Source organism: Lepidochelys kempii, chromosome 18 (genome assembly GCF_965140285.1).
Source record: "Lepidochelys kempii isolate rLepKem1 chromosome 18, rLepKem1.hap1, whole genome shotgun sequence".
In the NCBI taxonomy this organism is placed as follows: domain Eukaryota; kingdom Metazoa; phylum Chordata; order Testudines; family Cheloniidae; genus Lepidochelys; species Lepidochelys kempii.
In genome coordinates this window covers 11,072,060-11,095,300 of record NC_136397.1, presented here as the reverse complement: position 1 = coordinate 11,095,300, position 23,241 = coordinate 11,072,060, and the positions used below count along the sequence as shown (strand labels likewise).

The following is a 23,241-nucleotide window of genomic DNA, read 5'->3' as shown; positions in this document are numbered from 1 at the left end:
AAAAAGTTTTTCCTAATATCCAACCTAAACCTCCCCCACTGCAACTTGAGACCATTGCTCCTTGTTCTGTCATCTAGTACCACTGAGAACAGTCTAGATCCATCCTCTTTGGAACCCCCTTTCAGGTAGTTGAAACCAGCTATCAAATCCCTCCTCATTCTTCTCTTCTGCAAACTAAATAATCCCAGTTCCCTCAGCCTCTCCTCATAAGTCATGTGCTCCAGCCCCCTAATCATTTTTGTTGCCCTCCGTTGGACTCGTTCCAATTTTTCCACATCCTTCTTGTAGTGTGGGGCCCAAAACTAGACACAGTACTCCAGAGGAGGCCTCACCAGTGCCGAATAGAGGGGAATGATCACGTCCCTTGATCTGCTGGCAATGCTCCTACTTATACAGCCCAAAATGCTGTTAGCCTTCTTGACAACAAGGGCACACTGTTGACTCATATCCAGCTTCTCGTCCACTGTAACCCCTAGGTCCTTTTCTGCAGAACTGCTGCCTAGCCACTCGATCCCTAGTCTATAGCAGTGCATGGGATTCTTCTATCCTAAGTGCAGAACTCTGCACTTGTCCTTGTTGAACCTCATCAGATTTCTTTTGGCCCAATCCTCTAATTTGTTTAGGTCTCTCTGTATCCGATCCCTACCCTCCAGCATATCTACCACTCCTCCCAGTTTAGTGTCATCTGCAGACTTGCTGAGGGTGCAATCCACCCCATCCTCCAGATCATTAATGAAGATATTGAACAAAACCGGCCCTAGGACCGACCCTTGGGGCACTCCGCTTGATACCGGCTGCCAACTAGACATGGAGCCATTGATCACTACTTGATCACACCAAAGCTGCTCCTGGGGCTGCAGCGGAAAATGGTGTGGGATAGCTGGCGAGTCAAACACTTTCACTGAAAAGCCGCAGGGCGTGGCTCCATTCCAGTTGATAATCAAATGCATATTTCTGTCTTGATAAGACACCCTTGAGGGCCAAAATGTAGACCCTTGGGGACCAAGGGTTGGACCACCATGTCCTAAATGATCTCCTGGCTTATCTGAACGCTATGGGTTCCTCAACATCCTGCTCAGTGATTTCCCTTTCAAACCGCTAATAAACCCATGTGAGTCAAAGCGTGCACAGTCTCTATGGCACCTAGAGATGCGGTGCCAGGAAAAGAAAATCGTTCTTAGATGTCCAGATTTAGTGGTAGCCAAGCCGTATAAATAATGTCAGGCTAAGCCTGTTGTTTGTCATAAGCTGTTTATTTTCTGCTAAAGGAGCTTATAACAACATCGGCCTGAGTGAGAAAAAAGCACAAAATCTTGTGGCCTGCAATTCCTTAATGTACAAAACAAAATAAAATGCTCCTGTATTCTCTGTTGTTCATTGTGTTGTGGCAACACCTAGAAAACCCCAGTCTTGGAGCAGGACCCCATTCTGCAAAGTCCTGTACAAACATGACCAAAACTTCTCTGTCTCCAAACGCTTTCTCGAGTGCTAGCCCAGGCTATGTAGTAATATTGCCATCTACCATAATGCTTTGCACCTTTGTTTTATAGTACAGTAATGATTTATTTAATGAGGGTTAAAGACAGAGCAGTGGAGCCTGAGGTAGAAATTGGGGGCGGCTGAGTTTTCAGTCTTATCTCTGACACCGACTCACTCTGTGGTCTTGGCTAAATCACTTAGCTTGCCCAGTTCGGTTCCTGCATTTGTAAGGTGGGGTGAGTACCTGCTGCACGAGTCACAGGAATTTATATTTTTAAGTGCTCTGAAGTTGTAAAATACTATAAGGTGCCACAAGTACTCCTTTTCTTTTTACGGATACAGACTAACACAGCTGCTACTCTGAAATATGTGCAGTAGGTGATTATTAATTATTGTTAACTCTGCGTGAGATGAGAGCTCCTTTTAATGCTCTACTCCATGGCTTTAGCATAGCTACATGGTGCTTGTTTCATGGGACTGTCCCATTTCTGATACCATGCGTCCTTTGTTCTAAGAAAGGCATAGAGACAACAGTCCAGTTTCTTCCTATGCTACTTCCACTGAAGTCAATTACTTGTAATACTGTTCTTCTGGGTGGATCATTGGCATCAGGGGTTGAACCAGAGACCTCTAATAGTCAGGCAAAGTGACACTGAGAATAGAGCACTAGTCTGAGACGCAGAAGGTTCTGTTTCCAGCTCTGCCATTGGCCTAATGGGTGACCTTGGGCAAGTCACTGCACAGCTCTGTGCCTTGGTTTCCCTATCTGTAAAATGGGGATAATGTCACTGACCTTCTTTGTAAAGCTCTTTGAGATCTGGAAGCTATATAAGATCTGGATATTATTATTATTTATTATTTGCATCTTCCCAGCTTCCATTTATTTGTCTAGCGTTGGCATCCATCACTACAGTACCTAAGGTTCTTCGAAATGTATTGCATTTTCTTTAACGGTATCATGAAATTAAAGGTCAGTTGCTGTTGGCTAAAGTGCCCCGCTGGACTTGGGCAAGGGGGACCGTTTTGGCTTGTCTGGAAAACTTAGAATGGGTAGAGAGTAGCAAATAAATATGCCAGTCATTATATGAAAAATATCACCAATATTTCACTAGCTTCACCAGAGTGACCCTGTTGCTGTTGGGGGTTACGTGAACGTTTCCAGACTAACGTCAATAACTCAAAGAGGACCTGCCAGTTAGGGACGGAACCCTGCTCTCAGCTCTGCACCTCGGCCCAGCTGTTCTGCCCTTCCTGCATGGCACTGCTCCTTGCATGCAAGGCAAGTATAGTAGGAGAGTGGTGGTCAGCTGTGTGGATCTGAGAGTGGGGATTTTCCTCTCTGTCAGGAATCACTGGGATAAATGGATTCTGAGTCTCATGGGATGCACGCCCACAAACACATTATTCTTGTCTGGCAAAGAGACCGGGACTGTCTGGACACACAGTTGTAATGTGAATCAAATGACAAGATTGGCATGTCACAGTGCAGTGAGGAAGAGAGGCTTTGTGCTGTGTGTGTGTGTGTGTGTGTGTGTGTGTGTGTGTTGGGGGAAGGAGGGTGTTGGTTTTTTTCCTACTGATGTTGAAAGCAATCTTGTTAGATCAGGATGTCACTGATGTTTCCTTGGAGGATTGGTGAGAAAATGTTTGGAATATGGGGATTGAAAGTAGTTATGATTCGTCTTGCTTCACAGTGGCTTTGTGCTAACCTTCCTCTCCCAAAACAATATGTTTCATCTAGCGCTGATATGAAACTGATTGAAGAATTAAAAGGGAGCTCTTTAAAATGCCACCGACACTCTGGGTAACTTCACTGCTTATGAGAACATGCTCAGTGACAGGGGAAAGTAGCCTTGTTTCTGGGTGTTTTTATGGTGTGAATCAAACAGTAAGAAGGACAAGACCTTTCGCCATTGCTATTTTGGATCTTCCCAGTCCAGGATGTGGTCTCTAACTCTGGATTCTTCGTACCAAAGAGGAAAGTCTCTATTATGTAAACCCCCCTGTACACTGACTGTAGAAAAGCGCAATGATTTGCTATTATTACAGAGACATCCTTAAAATTTTTAGACTGACATTCTTAAAAGGGTATAGGGGGATTAGGAACCCATCCACCATTGCCTTAAAACCAGGATTGGGTGCCTAACTCCCTTAGGCTCCTTTGAAAATCCCCATCCTTATATATTATGATATTTTACAGTAATGGTCCCAGAGGCAGTAGTGATATGCAGAGTTTTGGACAGTCACTTTAGAATCTGTACTGTGACTATGTTCATCTCTCTCTCTTTCTGTCTAATTTCCAGAAAAGTCTGCAAACAAATGAGGATGCAGCTGAGCAGGGAGTGATAAAGATTTTTTTTCCCTAAATTGATCTCTTAATTTTCAAAGTATTTTGTGTAATTGGTGATTGTTCTTGGGGGAGGCAGAAAATCCAGCTGGGAGCTCCAAGTTGGAAACCGAGACCTGAAAATGTGCTCTTCTAACCAGACACACAAGGTGGGTGAGGTGATATCTTTTATTGGACCAACTTCTGTTGGTGGGAGAGACAAGCTTAACAGTTTATTCCGAGCTTTTCTTTGCGTCCTGACAGAAGATGGTCCAATAAAAAGATGTTAACTCACCCACCTTGTCTCTTTAATATCCTGGGACCAACATAGCTACAACAACATTTCTTATAACCAGGACATTCTTGTAGTGGGAGTTAAATTCCTGGAAGCTTGTGTAGGGTCTGCTCTCTTCTCCCCCTTTGACTGTAACTCCCAGCAAGGAAGTGATGTCTAGTGGTTGAAGCAAGAGACTGGGTCTCTACATGTGTTTTACCATTGAGTAATCTGAAACAAACTGATTAATCTCTATGTGCCTCATTTTGCTCATTTATAAATGGGGGTGATAATACGTCTGTCTTGGGTTGTTGTTGGCCTTAATTAATTAATAAAGGTCACTCTGGTAGTATAAGGTATCACTCTTCCATTGACAATAATTCTGGGACTTATGTGCATTATCGTCAATAGGAGTTGTGTACCTGTTATTAAGCACCCATAACGTCTTGGAAGTGAGTAAAGTCACTTGGTTAAAAAAACACACAATAAATACCAGACAACAATTTCTTTCCATATTTAAAGTGATCCACCCCTCCTTTGGGTAAACGCAGTGGGCTAAAATTTGCTCTCAGTACCACCAGTGCAGCCTTAGTAGTTCTGAAACTTACGGCAGAACGTGTCTTAGTATGTGGAAGATCAAAATATCCTCCTTGAAAAGGCATTTAAACTATTTTCTCTGCTCTATAACTGTCTATGGGAAAAGGCAGCTTGATTGATTCATTCCAACACTCTTTAATTACTGTTGTAGTGACAAAAACCTCTAACCCCACCTCCACCCCCCTCCAAGCTAATCTCTGCAAAGACGGCCTGCCATCATGTAGCTGCATCTCGGGTCAAAGGCCATCCATCTGTGACCTAGGGGAAGCACAATTCTGGAAGCCTGTTGTCAGGCGTAGCTAAATGAACTTGTAATGAATATTCTTATCTGAAGGTTTTGGCAGATCAGGTTGCCTGAACTGCAGATAAGTGGCTGACTCTGCTTAGAACACATGTAGGGTTAACCTTGGCTAACATTAGGCATGACATAATCTGTTGAGTCCCAGCTCTTGCTGAGAACAGTCTGCTGTTTGTTCGCAGCAGGGGTTAATTTGTGGAGGGCCACTAATCAATCCTATGTTTTTTTTCTTTTAATCCTGACTCCCAGTGCCCTGCTCTAATCAGAAGACTTCATGACCTTCATGTTTATAATTGCAAAAATCGGTTTGTCCCAGTGGTGCTGAGTTGTAACGCTTGTCCTGGGTAAACCTGCCTCCATTACAAAAGTGACCTGATGTGTCCATACCGGAGATGGGAATTTCTGAAGTGATGTGAGACCCACTGAGTTCTCTTCTTCATGTCAATACCCAGAACACTGTTTGGTCTCATACCAGCAATTTCATACCAGCAAGCACTGTGGTCTGAGCCCTGAGCACATGTGGAAAGGATAAGCTCTGCTTGTGAATGGAGTGAGTTTGTTCCTGTATTGAAGAAATCACATCCAGGTAAATCTTAATGGAATGCTTTACTCCTGGCGTAGTGACTGGAGGTTGGTGCTTGGTGATCAGTTAGAATCACAGATTATGTGTGTGTGAGAGAGAGAGCAAGCTTTCAGATATGTCCAGTCCTGCCCTCCACCAACCATCTCTTTCAGAAGCATGGAAAATTCCTCTTGGTGTTTCAGTACTAAAGAAGGTGTGTCTTAGTCCATCGTTCACAATAAACATAAGCACTGAGGAAATGCTTAATCCCAAATAGCAACACCCATGAGAAGAAAAGTCTGAGGATTTTTCTCGCATGCAGGGAGAAAGGACATGAGCTACATACAGGGGATTTGCCTAATTGTTGGTGGTTCAGTGCTCACTTTGCATTTATTCTCAGGCAAAAGGGTTTGGAGTGGAACTATAAGTGTAGGGGCTCCTCCACATTCTCCCTTACAAAAAAAGGGTCATTTTGTAAACCGGCTTTACAGAGTTCAATGAAAAGCCATCTAGCAGTCATTGATCAAAGGGAAAGGTGGGGTACTTTGCTTCCTTATTCCCGGGGACGTTTGATTATTAAATCTCCGTTGGCATTGGGAGAATCTCACAAAGCATATTATTGTGTGTCTTGGGTCCTGGAAACATTTGGATTTTGGCAAGGTTGGGTGGGGGAGGGGATGTGACACCGACAAAGGGAAAGGAGTGATCATTTACTACTTAGATGGTCAGCTTGCCGAGGCAGGGACTTTCTTCTTGTTCTGGGTTTGTACAGCACCTAGCACAAGGGGATGGGGACCCCTAAGTTCCAGCGCAATACAAATCAATAATAATACCATTACTACTGTCCAAGTATACAATATATGGGGCAAACCCTCTAGTGTGGCCTGGGGTGCAGCACTCTGTCCCCTTGGGAGGGCTGACATTAGAATGGAACATGTGTCTCGTTGACAAGAGGTCTGCTGAGCTCTCCTATGACAGCATAGCCAGCCATGAAGGGGTGAATGCCCGTAGCGATGCATCACCCGCTGGGCCTTGTACATTCCAGCCCTATTATTTGTACTGCTTCAGCTCCGCTCCCTTTCTTTATGCTACGAAAATAACCCTCCCCTTCCTGCTCCTTTTTGCGTTTCCTCTCCCACGCACACTTTAAATTGGCTCCTCATTAAAAAGCGGGGACTCCTGGCTCCTCCCTGGCTTCACAGGCGGGTGGAACAAGGGGATGGAGAGAGACAGGTGAAGAGTGCTGAGGAAAGAGCGAGGCAGGGTATGGAGGAGAGGAAGAAGGAATGGCCTGAAAAGGGCAGAGGGCTGTCCTTCTGCGCTCCTCCTGCGTGGCTCTTTCCTGTCCTCCTCTCTCTCCCCTCCCTTTGTGAGTATTTTTTCTATCCCCTTTTCAGGCCTGAAGCAGGGGATCTTTTAGGGGACCCCCTGCTGGTTTTGACTGTTTCAATATCAGCCCTTTGAAGCCTTCTGGGGTTTGCTGAGACCGGATGGTACTGCCACACCTTAATTCTAAGCAGGCGGGTGCTGACTTCCTGGCTGTTGAAGGAGGAGAAATAGGAGACAGGGGCCTGGTGGTGCTGGGGGAGGCTTCCTTTCCACATTGTATCACAGTATAACTCTTACCCCCCCTCCCCACCCCTTCCCCCTACTCTGATCCCGACTTCCAGTGGGAACCTATAACACTGGGTTGCCCTACTGCTCAGTCTGCCTCCAGTGGCATAAACAGGCCTGAGCATCATGTGGCTAATCTGCTGTTCCTCCCCCCCCCCTCCCCGCCCCCTTGTTGTCTCATCTCAAGGCATTTTCAAACATACAGGTTGGGGCTCCACCAGAGACCTGACCAGGCAGCACCTAGTTTTACTGAGTAACGTTAGCGATGCAGTCTGCTCCTCCATCCATTTCAACAGAAAGGAGCTGAAATTGCCCATCTCAGAGCAATCCAAGACTAGGGGAGGCCTTGGCAATGGCTGATTGTTGAGCATTTTTATATTGAGGTAAATTTGCACAATACCTAGGATGAGAGACGGGTCCCTGTCCCAAAGAGCTTTTAACGTCACGTAGATAAGACACAACACTGCAACCTGTAGGCAAGTGGTGTGTGGAGGGATTACTGGTAAAGAGACTAGCGTGGAGAGGAGTTCATGGGAGAAAGGAGGTTTCAGGAGGGAGGAGGAGAGAGGGGTTTGATGGACAAAAGGTCATTTTTTATTACTTGCATGGTGGTCGCACCTCGGAGCTCCAGCCCTGTGATCAGGAATCATGCTGGAAACAGCCCTACTGTATTATGTATGACCAGGTCATCAAGCTATTGGTCTATATGGCCCTCATCACTGTTGTATCTGAGCACCTTGCAAACAATAATTCATTTATCCTCCGAACACTCTAGTGAGAAAGGGACGTACCGTAGTCCCCATTGTACAGGTGGGGAACCGAGGCACAGAGAAATCAAGTGACTTGCCTTAGGTCACACAGGATGTCTGTGGCAGATCTGAAGATCGAACCTTAGCTTCTAGCCACAGGCCCATGTTCCCTCCCCTGACTCCACTGCGTTTGCAGTATAGACAGGTCCTGTAACAGAGTCAGAAATTGTTTCAAGACCTCGGATACCCTGAGTCTTGCTCCAGTTTACAATTTTAAAAGGGCAGTAAAGCAAAGCCAGGGTGAAGGGAGACACTAGATAAGAGAAATGAGAAAAAGAGGAGTCTTAAACTGAGCTGCATGTTCAGACAGATTTGGGAGCTAAGCTATGGAAGCTGTTGGTCCATGCTGGCTTTTTACTAGTTTGATCACTTGAGTGAAGGGATTTAAGTGTTTTGGGGGATTCTTGCGGGCAAAGGATGGATCCTAGACCTCAGTGTTTTACTGCCAATGCCAAGTGCAGTTAAATAGTAACTTTAATACAAGGGGGCTATTTTTTTTCTTTATGTTTAAAAATGTGATCCTTGCATTTACGGCTCACAAATGATCAGACCATGGCTTCTTCATGGCAATGTGTCTCTATCAATTTATTTCTCATTAAAAATTTTACACCACAGTAAAAGTCAATAGTAAGAAAACTATGGAACTTTATAACCTGTTAAATCAGGCCACCCGTTTTATATAATGCAGCCTCAGGATATTATCAGGATTTTAAATGAAACCAAATCAATCTCATGTGGTTCTTTCCCTCTGTGACTGCATATGCTAAATACAAAAAGGGGGAGGGAAGAATCATTGGCTTTGAATGACTGTTACTAGAGAGTTTTTGGCAAGGGGGAGACGAATTGATCTTCTCTTCATATGAACGGCTTCTCTGGGCTTCTGCATTAATGCTTTCTCTTCCTGCTCTTGCAAAGTAAAAGATTTCAGTTTGTCACATTGAGGGAACCTGTAGTGAAGTGTCTTTTTTTACCCTTTAATTAAAGCGGGGTAACATTAGGGATTGTTAGGTTGCAGTACAGGAGAAGAAGATTGTAACACATTGATCTGTTATGAGGCTGGGTAAACTATTAATTATTAGATAAGAACATAAGAACGGCCATACTGGGTCAGACCAATGGTCCATCTAGCCCACATCCTGTCTTCCGACAGTGGCCAATGCCAGGTGCCCCAAAGGGAATGAACAGAACAAGTAATCATCAAGTGATCCATCCCCAGTCACCCAACTTCTGGCAAACAGAGGCTAGGAACACCATCCCTGTCCATCCTGGCTAATAGCCATTGATGGGCCTATCCTCCATGAACTTATCTAGTTCTTTTTTGAACCCTGTTATAGTCTAGGCCTTCACAACATCCTCTGGCAAGGAGTTCCACAGGTTGACTGTGCATTTTGTGAAAAAATACTTCCTTTTGTTAGTTTTAAATCTGTTGCTTATTAATTTAATTCGTTGATGGCTAGTTCTTGTGTTATGAGAAGTAGTAAACAACACTTCCTTATTTACTTTCTCCACACCAGTCATGGTTTTATAAACCTCTATCATATCCCCACTTGGTCATGTCTTTTCCAAGCTAAAATGTCCCAGTCTTATTAGTCTCTTCTCATATGGCAGCTGCTCCATACCCCTAATCATTTTCATTGCCCTTTTCTGAACCTTTTCCAATTCCAATATATCTTTTTTGAGATGGGGCGACTACATCTGCATGCAGTATTCAAGATGGGCATAACATGGATTTATATAGAGGCAATATGATATTTTCTGTCTTATTATCTAGCCCTTTCTTAATGATTCCCAGCATTGTTAGCTTTTTTGACTGCTACTGCACATTGAGTGGATGTTTTCCGAGCACTATCTGCAATGACTCCAAGATCTCTCTCTTGAGTGGTAACAGCTATTATTTGTAAGATGTAAAATCCCTCCAGTTCTTCCAGGGGTAGGGGGGACATGAGTATTAATAGGAACTCAGTGTTATTCAGTGGAACTCATCCTATAAGGCAGGAGGTAAACTGCAGAACAGCTGCAATTCCAAGGGTTCAGGAATGTACACAGAACTTTACAGACACACACAGAAGGGCAAGGGGCCAGAGCCAGAGCTGGTGTAAGTCAGCACAGCTTCATTGACTTCAGGATCTACGCTGATTTACAACACCTATCCTTGCAAGGTGCCGACCCATGCTCCATTGAAGTCAGTGTCTCTCTGCATGGGTGCCAGGATCCACCCAGGTGGGTATGTTTGCAGAACTGAGACCCTCCATTAAAATCTAAATTTTGTGGCTTAAGCCTAGCTCTGCTCATTATGCCAGAAAGTCACATGTTTGAGAGATGCCCAGACATATTAGCACAAAAGGGTGGGTGGGAATGAGAAGCCATTTCTAAGGGATGAAACTAAAATAACTAAAAAAACTCCATTTTGACTTGCACATAGGGTGACCAGATGTCCTGTTTTTAAAGGGACAGTCCCATTTTTGAGGACTTTTTCTTATATAGGTGCCTATTCCCCCCCCACCCCCATCCCGTTTTTTCACAGTTGCTGTCTTGTAACCCTACTTGCACATGAAAGTACTTTCTCCCTGCGCATGAATGAAAACCAATTGAAAGTCATTGCTCAGCCTTCTGGAGTGGTTTCCTGCAGCACCACGGTAGACGTCAACTTTGGCAAGAAGGTGACATGTTAGATTTAGGTCTTGTCTCCAGACTGGAATAGCCCTGATTCAGTCATTGGTGGCTAGCAACCAGTGTAGCTGTCTCAGTGCTGACCCCTAGAGAACATGCATGTGTTTGCCCTGAGGTAATGAAGGTGTGTTTACCCATGTTATGAGGGTGAAGACCAAGAAATTCCAAAGTGTGTTTACCAGGCAATGCCGCTGATCACGTGGTCACCAAAAGCTTCAGGGGCGCAATAAGATTGCCAGTGTTGAACACAGATTGAATATCCAGACAGACCTAGCTAGAGATGGATCCGGGTGGTACTCAGTCTGCAAGGAGGCTACGTCCCTGTGGGATTTGCCATGCTCCTGCTGCCACCCCTCAGCCCCCTGCCCACCCCCGGTGGGAATCTAGTTACACTGCAATCGGTACTAATTTTGACTTGCCCTTGTCCGCACTTCGGTGTCAGCAGCACCAATTCAGCTACACTGATGGCTGAGGTGGGGCTAGTCCAGAATGCAGGCAAGGCTCAAAATGAGCGAGACTCTGGAAAAGCAAGGGCGGCCCAGGGCAGTTGCATGAAAGCATGGATAGTCAATAGGCAGACCGTGGGCCAAATCCAGACCGCCAGCCACTTTGGAATGGCCCTCAAAATCTTTATTTACTTCTTCTTATCCTTATTGTTCATTTATTTTTATTATTTTCTCTGGAGTCTGGATCTTGAGTATACCTTGACCAAGGAATTTGGACCCTGCCAAAAAATAATTGACGTCCCCTGCACTAAAGATTTGTATCATCAGGTCAGTGCTAAAAACGTCCCTGATATTTCTTAGGTGGCTCATTGATTTGGCTGAGCAGGACTCTGTTCATCTGGGGCCATGGGAAAGATTCTCCAGATGTAAATGCAAAGCAGGCTGGGAGGATCAATTTCCACTGTCTAAACAGTGCCCTTTGATTTATTGCCATTGGAAGAAGAAATTCTTTATCTCCCTCTCTCTCTCTCTCTCTCTGAAGGAATTGCTTTACTGTTTTTAATGTCGCTCTTTAATAACAGCCCTGTTTGTCCAAACCCTGATATTTTGATAACCTTTAGAATTCAGAGGACATTCACCCCCTATTTTGACTGCAAGAGTTCCCTTTGGATTAAATAATTAAGGGGGCTTTTTTTTTCTTTTTATAAAGCTAGAAGGTGACGAAAATGGTGTGCCTGCAGAGTGATTTTGCCAGACAAGAACTGAGCACACCAAGGCCCTGAATTTCAAGTTTGAACACAGAGGGGAAATAAGAAGATAGTCATTCGGATGAAGCTAGCTGCTGCAGCTCACAGCTGTCCCAGAAGCATCTCTGCAGCCATATGTATGCGTGATGTGTGGTGACATTTTTGCAATTAGTGCTTTGTATGGGGCCCTTTCATACTGGCGAGGCAATTTAGCACACAATGTTGAGATGAATCACTCTTCCTGTGGAGGTGTGTGTATGATGATGCTGCCAAAGCGATCTTGAAATGCTAAGGAAAGAGAAGCAGCAATCTGTGTGGGGCATATGGGTTGATATTTTTCTCCCTTCATCTGAGGGATGCTGGGAGGGGAGAGTAGGTTCAGATTTCATGGTTTTAAGGCACAGGGACACATTCAGAGGTGATGTAAGTGCAACGTGGTTGTAAAGGAGTCTAATATGACGTGGTATATATCATGGGGATGAAGGAAGGTATACATTGAAGAGTGAGGTGGCCTAATTTAATTTACCCCTTCTTACACTCTCATGTTACACCCTTCTGGTATGATATGGTGTAAGTTACACTGTCTTAGATCATACACACGTACCAACATGTAACTTGCATCACCCCTGAATTTGGCCCATGGAGAGAATAGTGTTTCGTAAGTGAAGTGATCTAATTTGGCAGACTGCCCTTCAGTCTCTCTTTCCCAGTGCACAGTGGTAGGGTGACCAGATGTCCTGATTTTATAGGGACAGTCCCAATTTTGGGGTCTTTTTCTTATATAGGCTCCTATTACCCCCCACCCCCGTCCCAAGTTTTCACACTTGCTGTTTGGTCACCCTACACAGTGTGCCCAACCTCTCTGCATTCAGCATGCTCCCAATAACTTTTGTCTTCTGTGACACGCAGGTCAATATCAAGTTCTAGGGTTCTGGGTCCCCCACAGTGTTTCCATTTGATCTTTGCTTGTCTTCTGTAGTGTCTGCTACGTTGGAGAGACACTGTGGTTGACATGAATGGAGGGGCTGTATCTAAATCCCTTTGAAAATCTCAGCCCATATCTTTCTGTTTTCCTGTGTGTCTTGTACAGCACCAAACACACAATTGGCCTTTAACAGATAATACAAATTTTCAGAGAGCTGCATTGAATTGATCATGGAGCAGGTCCTCAAAGAATCAATCCTGAAGCACTTGCATGAGAGGAAAGTGATCAGGAACAGCCAGCATGGATTCACCAAGGGAAGGTCATGCCTGACTAATCTAATCGCCTTTTATGATGAGATTAGTGGTTCTGTGGATGAAGGGAAAGCAGTGGATGTATTGTTTCTTGACTTTAGCAAAGCTTTTGACACGGTCTCCCACAGTATTCTTGTCAGCAAGTTAAGGAAGTATGGGCTGGATGAATGCACTATAAGGTAGGTAGAAAGCTGGCTAGATTGTCGGGCTCAACGGGTAGTGATCAATGGCTCCATGTCTAGTTGGCAGCCGGTGTCAAATGGAGTGCCCCAGGGGTCGGTCCTGGGGCCGGTTTTGTTCAATATCTTCATAAATGATCTGGAGGATGGTGTGGATTGCACTCTCAGCAAATTTGCGGATGATACTAAACTGGGAGAAGTGGTAGATACGCTGGAGGGGAGGGATAGGATACAGAAGGACCTAGACAAATTGGAGGATTGGGCCAAACGAAATCTGATGAGGTTCAATAAGGATAAGTGCAGGGTCCTGCACTTAGGACGGAAGAACCCAATGCACCGCTACAGACTAGGGGCCGAATGGCTAGGCAGCAGTTCTGCGGAAAAGGACCTAGGGGTGACAGTGGATGAGAAGCTGGATATGAGTCAGCAGTGTGCCCTTGTTGCCAAGAAGGCCAATGGCATTTTGGGATGTATAAGTAGGGGCATAGTGAGCAGATCGAAGGACGTGATCGTTCCCTTCTATTCGACATTGGTGAGGCCTCATCTGGGGCATAGCGAGCAGATCGAGGGACGTGATCGTTCCCTTCTATTCGACATTGGTGAGGCCTCATCTGGAGTACTGTGTCCAGTTTTGGGCCCCACACTACAAGAAGGATGTGGATAAATTGGAGAGAGTCCAGCGAAGGGCAACAAAAATGATTAGGGGTCTAGAACACATGACTTATGAGGAGAGGCTGAGGGAGCTGGGATTGTTTAGTCTGCAGAAGAGAAGAATGAGGGGGGATTTGATAGCTGCTTTCAACTACCTGAAAGGGGGTTCCAAAGAGGATGGCTCTAGACTGTTCTCAGTGGTAGCAGATGACAGAACGAGGAGTAATGGTCTCAAGTTGCAGTGGGGGAGGTTTAGATTGGGATATTAGGAAAAACTTTTTCACTATGAGGGTGGTGAAACACTGGAATGCGTTACCAAGGGAGGTGGTAGAATCTCCTTCCTTAGTGGTTTTTAAGGTCAGGCTTGACAAAGCCCTGGCTGGGATGATTTAACTGGGAATTGGTCCTGCTTCGAGCAGGGGGTTGGACTAGATGACCTTCTGGGGTCCCTTCCAACCCTGATATTCTATGATTCTATGATTAAAGCCAGCACTAAAATAATCACATTGATACAACCAGCTCGAAATCCTTTCCAAACATATGTTACATTTTCTGACCTTTTAACTCAGGTAATTGTGTAAATATGGGAACTACAGCAGAATCCAAAGTAAATCTGAGGTGTTCTCACTCAAGTTCCCTGTGACAGATATGGGGAACGATGCTGCAAATCCTTATTCATGCGAGTAGCCCCTGTTTCTCTGAACTGTCCCTTTGCAGTCAATGTGAAGCACCTTTGAAGTCAATGACGCTGTTCTTTGTGAGTTGGGCCTACTCTCATAAAGGTGGTATTGCAGATAGGTGCACAATCCATCAGGGCTGCAGGGGCTTACATACATTTTCAAGATCTCGGCTAGCTCTGCATTTGCAAATATATGTTAAGTCTTTGCAGCTTTCTCGCTCTTGCATTCCTTCAATAGCACATTATCATAAAAGTAGTCCCTTGGCTTGCGGGGAGTTTGTCACAGATTCAAGATGAATGTACATAAGAAGAATCTGATTGTAATTACTGTGGCTCTGTTCTGCTTTTTGGAAAGTCCAACCTCCTGCAATGACGAAAGGGCATTATGTAAAGAATAGCGTGGTCCCAGGTAGCATGAGTTGAGTTTGTTGATTGTCAGAAGGCGCGCATAGAGGCGTTGACTCTGAAAGCAGCCTTAAAAAAATTAATGGCCTGGTAATTTTCCTAGTCTGATTTTTCTAATTGTTAGGAAAAGCTCTAGGGATACCTGATTTCATTTTTTTCTCAGCCCATCTTTGTCTCCCAGTGATGTGGGACTGGGGTTAATTTGAGATCTGATTGGTGTATTGACAGACCTGACTCAGGTTTGCTATTCTGCACAAGGATATTTTGTGGGAAGGCAGAATAATGGAAATGAGCAACCCAGTCAAGCATTTGGGCCAAATTCAGACCTGGTGTAAGCAGGTGCAATGCTGAGTCAGAGGTATTGACCCTCGAACACCAGATCTGAATTTGCTCCTTATACAGGAATAAAAATAAATAAGTAGATAAACCAGTGCAGAGGAACTATGGAGACCCAATGACATGTTAGAGTATAAATACATAACAAGGCCAAGTGTGAGCCCCACCAGTCATGGAGGACCGGTTGCTTCCTGCTTTGGAGCAGGAATCTTTGGGGGGTGCTCATCTTCTTCCGTGTTCACACAGATAAACATCTAGGGCAACAGTTTCAGAAGTGCCTAAGTGATTTAGGAGTCAAAGTCCCATTTACAAAAGTCACTTTGGCTAAACCTCACTGAAAGCCAATGGGATTTAGACTCGTACATGCCCAAGTTGCATGTTGAAAATGGGACTTACCCTAAGTGATCTCGGAGCCTATGTCTACATTGCAATTAAACACCCACAGCTGGCTCATGTCATCTGACTCAGGCTTGTGGGGCTGTTTAATTGTGGTGTAGACGTTCAGGCTTGGGCTGGAGCCTAGGGTCCTGGGCTCCAACCCAAGCCCAAATGTCTACATTGCAGTATTTAGCCCCGCAGCCCACGCCCTGCCAGCCCGTCAGCTGACCCAGGCCAGCTATGGCCGCGTCACAGTACAGATGTGGCACGTTTGAAAATGGTGCCTCTCTTATCTTTCAAAAATTGCCCCTCTGTGAGTACAGCAATAAATGCAGAGGACAATGCTGTTCTCTAGTCAGCGCTCTCCTATGGGCTGTGAGGTGTTCTTGCGAGTGCTGGGGCGCATGGGACCTTGTGCTCTGTCAGCACTTCCTCCAGGCACACAGCCAAACCCCCCACAATGTCCTGGATCACCTTGACTCGTCCCACTTGGCGACAGGGTCTTCAAGGAGTTCAACCACCATCCTGAAGGATGAAATAGATGAGCTGCTGAAATCCTACGTGGCTGTCTCGTCGTGAACCCCATTTTCCTTCCTCCCACAGTAAGAGTAAGTGCCCTGGTTTGCTTCTTGCAATGTCTGTCTAAATAATTAGCAGCCGCTTCCAGCTTTCAAACCCTTTCACCCACAAATGTGTGTGGGAGGTGACATCAAACTCCAATGCTTTTCCACTGTCATTCCTGCCCCTTGATGTTTGACCATACATGCTGCAATTGGAAGATGCCTCTTGTGGTTTTCCCCCGCAGAAAGTTCATTCACTTCTTCAAAAATCATTATTAAAATGAAAATAACCCATTGGTGATGTGCTCACAACTCCTATCGATTTGAGGGGGATCGGCATGTGTGCATAGAAAAGAAGGAAGAATTTTGTCCTGGATCAATGTGTCTGGAAGAGAATAATGTGCACATTTGTATCTTTTGTGGAGGGTAATCCTCATTTTCCTCCTAGCAGGGTTTCCGCATGGCGTAAAGAGTGCAGGGGCCTATTGAGTGTTCCTGGAGTTCTTCATTTGCAGGGCTAGTGTGTGTCAGAAAGGAGCCATCATTTTTATATCTTCTTATTGATCAGATCAGCGAAGTAGCACATGTCCATAGGCACGCGCCTTGGATCCAGAGGAGGCAGAATATCAATTTAGAATCAGTGTCATACATAGAAAACAACGTGATGAGGACAGAAAATTGGGCACAACTAATCAGTTCGACCTTCAGTGAACAGTAGATGCACATCAAAACCCAGAGTACTGTTCATTTGGAAGCTAATGAGCCAGATCGTAAGCTTGTGTAAATCAGCATTACTCCATTAAGCTCAACACAGCTGTGCAGATTTCCCAGCTGAGGATCTGGCCTGGCGTTGTTACATACATTTTTTTTTTTCACACAATGGAGTCCACGCCAAGCTTTCTCCTTCCTCTTTGCCATATAAACCTTCCAAAGGGACAATTGGGACCCTGTTAAATACCTGCGTGATTATATTATAGAAACCTAAACAAATGGCCTTCCAACAGGTAGAAACTGGGTTAGACCAGTGAGTGCCCTATCCTGCAAAGTCTTGTGAGTTGTGATATTGGCTTGGAAGCAATGACTGAAAAAGCTCTTTAGCAAGTACTTAAACCTCTTTGAAGTCAAAGAACTTAAGCATTTGCCTCAGTGCTTTCCTGAATTGGGGCCCGAGTGTTTGAATGATTTGTGCTCAGTCCTGCAAAGTGCTGAGGGCCTCTGGAGAGATGCGGCGTTCCCTCAGTTCTCACTGGCTTGAAGACAAGCTGAGGATTCTCATCCCTTCTCCAAGGACCCATGCTACTCTGCAGAAAAGGGCTCAACGACAAGTGAAATCAGTGACGAGTGCAGCAAACGAGGATGTTCTCAGCTGTTACAGGATATGGGAAATGCACACAGATGTGGCATGTAGGGGTAGAAATCGTTAACTCCTAAGAGCCAGATTGGGAACCCCTTACTCTGAGCAGATGAGATTCTGTGCAGTGCCTTAAAGGGCTACAGCACAGAACTTGCAGCCTAGGGGAAGGGGGGCTAAGGCATCTGCAAACCACATTCCCAGGCTTCCCAGGATCTGCAGCGCTATATGTGCCTGTGGCTGTTCTTCTCAGTTCCTGCATCAGGGGAATTCTCCTCCAGCTAGATCCAGGGCTTTTAGAGCCCCTTTATGCCACTCGGCCCTTGTACCTGGTGTAAAGGGGCCAGAGTAGGGGTGAGAATCTTACCCAGTGATTTCAGTGGGACTGCTTGAATTAGTGCCCACCAGTGTGAGCAAAGACTCCACACTCGAGCCCTAAAAAGAGGCAGTGTGATCTAGTGGACTGGGCACAGGTCTGGGCTTCAGGAGTCCTGGATAATGATTCCATTCCTTCAGTGTGACCTTATGCAAGAGACTTCCTTTCTCTGTGCTGCTTTTCCCTTCCCACCCTTTGCCTGTTTAACTTGCAAGCTATTCAGGGCAGTAACTCTCTCTCACTATGTGTGTAAGCGTCTTCCAGCACAGTGGGCTCTGAGCTCTGCTGGTGTCTTTAGGTACTACCGTAATACAAATAATAATAATGATGATAAGGCTTTGGGATTCCAGAGGCTAGTTACGACATTAGTAGGGACAGGGTCAGACTGTTCAGAGCACTGGTAACGGGAGTTAAAACTTTCCATCTCCTAAGTTGTTGTTGTTCTTCTCATGCCCTTCTACCTCAATCATAGGTTTTTTTCAGTGTTGGCCGTGTGATATTGCTCGATATGTAGCCCTGGCGAGATCTTCCATTATGCCCGGTTCCTTCCGGAGCCAGCAGACCAACAGATGGTGATTGGCATAGCCCCACTTCTGCATATTGACTTTTGGCCTGCCCGCTCTTGTTCAGAGGCAATTTAAACACCTCCAGGTAGACCAATCCTTCTCCACTCCTGCAAGAAGGTGTACAGCCATGTCAGTGTGCATTTTGACATCCTCATTGAGTATTTTGAGCTGCGCACACCATATTTCCAGTTTTGTAGCCGTCGGTGATTTCTTATGGGGGTCGGTAGCTGCTAGGAAGCTTTTCCGTAGTTTTAGGTGGCTAACTGCCACAGTGTGGCCATGTAGCGGATCTCTGGTATCTTCAGCCTGTTGCAATTATTCAGTTCTGCCTGTAACCACGCTCCTGATATCTGATGGAACTATTCCAATGATCACATAAAAGGCTATTCACGTTTATTGATTTTAGGCCGATTTGTTGTTAGACAGGGCCCAGTTATGTTCTGTGAGCCAATCTTTCCTGCACCAGACATGAGTATTCAGCCACCAAACAGCAAAGTGCAAGTGAAGTGGCTCTTAGTCTTGCTGGGTTGGTTCCACATTTTGAATTTGCAAGCTTCTTGAGTATGTTGTTCTGGGTGCTAATTTTGCTTTTTGTCTTCTCCTCGTAAGCCTTGAAGGAGAGAGTCCAGTCTAGCATCACTCCAAGGTAGACAGGATTCCAGTCATGGGCAAGTGGTACCCCATTCCAGATGATGTTGGTTTGTCTATTGGACTCACGATTCTGAAGATGGAAGAGTCTTGCATTTTGGCTGCTTTGGTGCACAATTGATTCTTCGTGTAATTGACTGAGAGCCAGGTAGAGCCAGTGTTAGCATATCTTTGATCTTGGCAAAATATTCAGCTTGGGCAGTGACACACTGGTCATTGGCATAGATAAAACTTCTTGTGCTGATATGGATTGGTTGATCATTCGTATAGATGTTGAAAAGCATTGGCGAGAGTATGCTCCCTTGTGATAGGCCATTTTTGTTGTTGCTGCCATTGGCTCCACTTCCCACAAGATTGTGATCTTTTGTTGTATTATATATCTTATATATCTTTTGTTGTATTATATATTTTAGTGGGGAGCTTTTGCTGATTTACTGTGTTGTATGCTGCTGATAGGTTGCAAACACAGCACCTGTTACCATACCCTTTTCCAAGCTGTCTTTGATATTTTGAGTGATGTTCAGCACTTGACTGGTGCATGATGTGCCTGGGTGGAATCCAGCTCGCTCTGGGATTAGGTGCTCTTCAGTGAATGCTGATGATGGTTTAGGATGAGACGCTTGCACAGTTTGTAGAAGTTCTTCAGCTCTGTTGCGTCCCTCCCTGGCTTCAGGAGAGCCACAACATTTGATCGTCGCCAGATCTTAGGTACTTTGTACGTGGCTGAGCATGTGTTAACTTGAGTAACAAGTTCTTTACTGCTGGTCCAAAATGTCTGATTTGTTCAGTCAAACGTCATCGAGGCCAGCAGCTTTGCCATTCTTGAGGCCGTTAATTAGATCATTATATACCGTGCCCCAAAATGATGTGTCTCCTGGTCATCTTGCTGCTTATGCTGTATCTTGGTTTGTTTGTTCAGTGCCCTGCCATTTTCTAGGAGCTGGTGTGCAACCTAGTCTGCAGTAACATTGTAATATTACTCTGCCTTGCTGTCTGGTCATGTCCATACAGTCAACCAGATGCTGCCATGACCTCTATTTTTCCTCCTTCAGTGTAGAGACCATTTCTTGGCTAGCTGCAATGGCATCCTTAGCGAATGGGTCTGCTTCAAACCTTTGCTTGTATTTTGCATACCAATCTGATAACTCAGATGTTATCCTGGCGCTTAATTTCTTCTGCAGCCTTACGGAATATGCTTCTTTGAGACAGAGCACGCCACATTCCATCAGCTGCTGTTGAAAGAACTGGGGAGCTGGTGGTCCTGAATTAAGCTCCAGTGCTGTGCATCTGCCCACTATTCAACTAGTTCACCATTTTCTTCAGTTACGTTATAGATTGTTAGTCGCTTATGATCCCCTGCCTTTTATCATGTTCAAGGTTTTATGGGCTAGTGAACTTGAATTGTTTGCACGGTGGTTTGTAGACAGATGTGATGGAAATGCCACCAATGTCTACAGTGAGGATTTAAATGTCATCATCGGTCATAAATGTTGTGTTGAGGAAAACGGGGCTGCTATTTTGCTCATGTGGTCTTTTGATGGCCAAGTTCATCCCGAGTATCTGGGGGTGGTTGTTGTTGATCCCTGTGTGTGTCTCCAGGAGACACATAACACCTACCAGTTGTAACCAGTACACATTTTGGCTACATGGTCACTACAATATAACAGGTTTCGGAGTAACAGCCGTGTTAGTCTGTATTCGCAAAAAGAAAAGGAGTACTTGTGGCACCTTAGAGACTAACCAATTTATTTGAGCATAAGCTTTCGTGAGCTACAGCTCACTTCATCGGATGCATACTGTAGAAAGTGTAGAAGATCTTTTTATATACACACAAAGCATGAAAAAATATACAGCTCACTTCATCGGATGCATACTGTGGAAAGTGTAGAAGATCTTTTTATATACACACAAAGCATGAAGAAATATACAATATACAATCTCCTAGGTGACCCGTTTGGATCTAACCTAGGTCAGTAATAACAGAAAGCAGCTACCATTGGAGGACTCTGTAAAATGAGTTGATTTTTCACACTGTTTTGAAATATCTGATCAGGGAAAAGAATGCAAATTTGTGTTCTCTCTGCAAGGTGAGACTTTCATGGCCTCCTCTCTTTGGGTGTGTGTTTTATTGTGGAATTGTGAGCCGTGTGTTTCTGACTCAGCACTGCTAACCTTGGCCCTCAATATTGTATTCTGCAGCTCTCTGCTAAAGTCATCAAGACTTACATAGTCAATAGAGATGTCAAGCCAGTAAATCGAATGGAAGAAATACTATTTGAAGGAGAAAATTAGCTGAGTTCTCTACATAGGTATTTATGGCACAAGGCTAGAATAGGCTTCACAGTCATCTAGGCACAGAAATCATTTTCCGAACTCCGAGATGAAACCGTGTCGATCATTCATCTTCTCACATGTTATTTTGGTTAACAAAGAGCCAACTTTTCCTGATGACTTCTCAAATGCTTAGTGACAACGGTGCTGTGCTCTTCCCAGTAGCTTAATGCAAACGTTTAGTTATTCACATGCCATAGACTTCACAGATCAAATCTGTGTCCAACTTCACTCCATCCAGCATAATATTTGTAGTCTGCCTGACTGCAGGAGAAAATAGCAGTACTGTAGAGAACAGATATTTCCCCCCCTGGAGTCAAACACTATGGTGCTGCTCCTCGACTGGTGTAAATGGGCATACTTAATTCACTTCCATGGAGCGATGCCCGTTTCCGCTAGCTGAGAACCAGTGACACTGACTGAGGTCAATGGGAGCTGTGGGTGTGCCGCACCTCTAGAAATCAGGCCCAATGGCCTTTTTCTGTAGGGGACTGATTTGAATTGTGGTGAATGTGGAGTGATGTTTTAATAATCTATAATTACTCAAGCAGGTCAGTGGTCAAACGAACAAATGCAGAGGCACAACCGGACTAATTCTTTTGCTGTAATAAGTGTGAACTGAGGTGAAGTCACAGTTTTAGGGTCACTGCACCTGTATCCCCCCTCTGTGGTCCCTTGAAGGCACCCACTTGAAGTTTCTGGCCCCCAGCCCTCACCTCTCTTTGGGGGAGACCTGCGTCTCTCACTTCTGACCAGGATTTTAAGGCTGCAGAGCTCCCTGCCTTTTGCTGTGATGTCCCCAGCAGGCCATTCTGCCTAAAGGTCAGTGCCTGAGCTTTGCTTTCTCCCGAGGGCTACGAACAGTGCATTGGCAGCCATTACAAGTTACAACACCGCTTTTTCTAATAAGCACGTTTATTCTTAAGGTAAAAGCATCACAGAGAAAACATACAAAATATAATAAAAGTTCCTATATGTCTGCTAAAAGCTTATCCCAAGTCACCCACCGTACTTATGGGCCTTTCCAATTCTTCTGCAACGGTTGGGGCCCCCCCATTGGCAGAATGTCCTGTCTGTTTGCTGGATCAGAAGGAAGTTTAGATGCAGTTTAAATGCAGCCTTTTTATATCAAAATCCCTCTCTTTAGCTGTTGGTCTCTGAAAATCCTAGTCTGAACCAGTACCCAGTGGGTGGCACCTCTCTGGAGGTGTTTACAAACTAAGTGATTTGGTGCCTGGAGGAGCTGTAGTGACCCTCCCCTTTGGAGTTACATGCAGTCCCTGGCCCACAGTGATACACACACCATTCATAAACTTATCTGATGCAGATGTGATTAGTGCTAATTATACATTGGCACATGTGTCGGTGCCTTAAAAGGGAAGGGCGAATATTTATGCTTGATACAATTAAACCATGCGTCTGCCATGTAAAACGTGCATTATGAGAAGGGGAAGAATTTCATTTATGATGTAGCAATGCCACTCCTTAAGGGATCTAGGACTGCCAGTAATAATGACAAAGTGGGTTGATTAATCTTATATGTCCTGATTTGCCTTTCACTAAGCACCTTGCTCTGTAAGAGCCTCATTCTGTGGAAACAAGGCATATTATTTATGTTGATACCTCCCCTAGTTAAAGAGTGTCTGATTCTTGGAACATTTTCTCCCCCAGAGATGCAAAGGCTACATAATAGCAATAAATGAGATTTAAAGCAGATGGAGAAA

At 44.8% G+C, this 23,241-nt stretch overlaps 1 protein-coding gene across 5 annotated transcripts in view; it reads left to right on the top strand.

The window, feature by feature from the left end:
• Positions 1–23,241, top strand: part of KAZN (kazrin, periplakin interacting protein) — a 736,353-nt gene that overhangs the window by 434,606 nt on the left and 278,506 nt on the right. The gene's annotated exons all lie outside the window — the stretch shown is intronic.